Source organism: Protobothrops mucrosquamatus, unplaced genomic scaffold, assembly GCF_001527695.2.
Source record: "Protobothrops mucrosquamatus isolate PMUCROS unplaced genomic scaffold, P.Mucros_1.0 scaffold1403, whole genome shotgun sequence".
Taxonomy (NCBI): domain Eukaryota; kingdom Metazoa; phylum Chordata; class Lepidosauria; order Squamata; family Viperidae; genus Protobothrops; species Protobothrops mucrosquamatus.
The window spans coordinates 140,377-143,392 of NW_015387588.1; the positions used below are offsets into that span (position 1 = coordinate 140,377).

Sequence of the window (3,016 nt, forward strand, 5' to 3'; positions counted from 1 at the left end):
TGTCACGTGACATTGCGAGTTTGACACCCCTGATCTAAACAAAGGGAACAGACCACCAAACTCTTGGAAATTCAAACCAAATTCAACCAATCAGGAGCAGGGTTTTCCCCCTTTCTCGGGTGAGCTGTTAAAAGCCCTTTGCTGCTAACAATAATCTGAATTTCCTTCTTTCTTTCCCCATTGTCCTTTTGATGGTAAAACGGGTTCCTCAAATATTGTAAATAATTTGCATTCTTTTCTGAAATCAGTAATCTCATTCTAACCGGAAATTTAGCTTATAGCACATCCTGGCCCTTTTGTTAGTTCTGAAAGAGCAGGAATGCTCGTCTTCTTTGGAATAAAGGAAGACAGAGATTTATTTTATTTTATTTTATTTTACTAACAGGGATGGTGGCAATGACAAACCTCTTCACCCCACAAGACTATGGGAGGTTTTCGCAGTAGGAGCTAACCTACCACATCTCAGACTGTGAGTGTGCATGTACTCCGTTATACAATGCCAAGAATCTTTTTAACCAATGTTGCTGGCCAGTGCATACTTGTTTTTTAATCTTGGAGGACTGCCTAACATCACCCAGCTCTTCTTCTCTGGAGCTTCATGGAGGAATGGACTGAAAGACAGGCAACCATGTTCTAAAATCTTATCTGCAAGGTTCTGTGACCTCATTCTTTAATTTTAAATTCATCCACAAAGACACTGATAACAGGCTTCACAGCTGTAGCTGATTCGTTTATTAAGATGGTAGATTCTTGAAAGTGGTTCGTATATAATTTTCAAGGATACAGATTCTTGTGCCAAATTCTCCTGTAAAAGTCTTAATTATGAACATTCTTCTCAGGTGAAAATTTAAGATCAACTTTGAAGGAGGAAGAGGCACACTTAAAAACCAAATCAGTAAAGTAAATGCTGTTTCTTTAAAGTCCATTTATAGTGCTTTTTACAATTTTACATACTTTCTACATTTTTGTAAACTTTAATCCATGATGATGAAAGCAAGAGAAACAGACTATCTTTGGAAATAAAATTACTTATCGCGTAATATTTTTCAAAAGAATCAGATTGGTACCTTTTTCAAAAGGAAATTCTCGAAGTCCCGGCCTCTTCTTATATGCTAAACTAATAATTGTCTTTCATTCTCCCAATCCACTCATCCAAACAGAAGGCTTAAACTTTCTATCCATTTCCAAAACATTAGCTTATGTTGGTTTCTGGACTCCTTGTATACACCAACACATTGCACAAACATCATTTGAGAGAAAAATCTCTTATTCATATCTCTTGCCTCAGAATAGGTAGATCAGTAAGAAGATGCTGACTACGGCTGGTGATCTTCTAAACAGAAGCAAATTATAAATTATAAATATATACTGGTTCTCAATTTATTGCTGAGACTTCCTCAATAGATTTCAGTTACGGAATATGAGTCAGTGCCCAAGTGCCTGAATTTCGATCATGTGACCATGGAGATGCTGCAACAGTCGTTAATTCTGAAAAACGGTCATAAGTCATTATTTTCTGTGTCATTGTAACTTTGAATGGTCATTGAGTGAACTATTGTAAGTCGAGGACTACCTGTAATAAAGTCAAAATGCTAATGTTTCTCTCTCCTAGTTTTAAATACTGGAAAAAACAAAGAGATCATTGTCGATTTCAGAAAAGGCAGGCATAACCACACTTCTCTGTGCATTAATGATTCACCTGTGGAGATGGTTGCCAGCATCAAATTCCTGGGTGTGCAGCTAACGAGTGGGCTGGCTTGGTCACTCAACAGCGAGACACTGGTGAAGCAGGCACAGCAACGCCTGCATTTTCTGTGTTGCATGAGAAAAGCACATCTTCCTTCCCCTATCCTTACAGAGGAACGATCAAGAGCATCCTGTCATACAGCATCAGTCTGGTTTAGAAGCATCACTGCTTCAGACATGAAAGCGGTGCAGAGAGTGGTAAGGATGGCTGAAAATATTATTGGCAGTTCCCTCCCTTCCATCCAGGACATAGCACATAAGTATTGCTTGAGCAGGGTCTGCAAGATTGTCTGGGACGTTACACATCCTCTTCAGGACCTGTTTTCCTTGTTATCTTCTGGGAGCAGGCTCCGTGGTATCTGAAGCAGAACATCCAGATTCAGCCACAGTTTTGTTCCATACAGCATCGCCCTTGTGAACTCTCAAGCTTCCTCCTTTCGTTATGTATTCAAGATGGACAGTGATTAATATTTATATGTTACTGAAATGTAAGGGTGTAGGTCTGTACATATGTTGTATATAGAATGTTTAAATGTGTGTTATGTATGTGTAAACTTTGAGAGCAAGTAACTAAATTTCATTTTTAATGTGTGCCATTGTGCCCACATTAAAAAATGACAATAAAGGCTATCTATCTATCTATCTATCTATCTATCTATCTATCTATCTATCTATCTATCTATCTATCTATCTATCTATCTATCCCACTCATAACAGAGCTCCTGCCCTCTGGAATGACCTACCCCCCCGACCTACGTACAGTTGCGGACCTGCGCCTTTTTCGCCGAGCCCTGAAGGCCCATCTATTCCGTGCGGCCGGCCTGGCGTAGTTTGATTATGTTTTAGTGGGGGTTTTTGTATGGGGTGTTTTTAGAACAGGCCCGTTATTTAATTTGATTTTAGAACAGAAACTATTTATTTATTATTGTGGTTTTTAGTATCGCCTGTTCACTGCCCTGAGTCCCGTAAGGGAGATAGGGCAGTATATAAATTTAATAAATAAATAAATAAATAAATAAATAAATAAATAAATAGCCTGTTAGTTTGCCAGCTAAATATGGGAAAGGGAAAATTATTATTATTCCAATTTGTATCCCGCCCTTCTCCCGAAGGACTCAGGGCGGCTCACAACATTATTAAAACAAAGAAAGACCCACACACCCCACCGAATAAAACCAAATTAAAACCAAAATTTTTGTGTTGTGATAATTAAAATTTCTAAAAAACCCAGTTTAAAAATCCTCCCTAGGCCAGGCCCGCTTGTTGGAAA

At 38.5% G+C, this 3,016-nt stretch overlaps 1 protein-coding gene across 1 annotated transcript in view; it reads right to left on the reverse strand.

Moving 5' to 3' along the window:
* The window catches only part of SLC12A6 (solute carrier family 12 member 6), a 59,729-nt gene that overhangs the window by 28,332 nt on the left and 28,381 nt on the right, over positions 1 to 3,016 (reverse strand). The window lies entirely within an intron of this gene.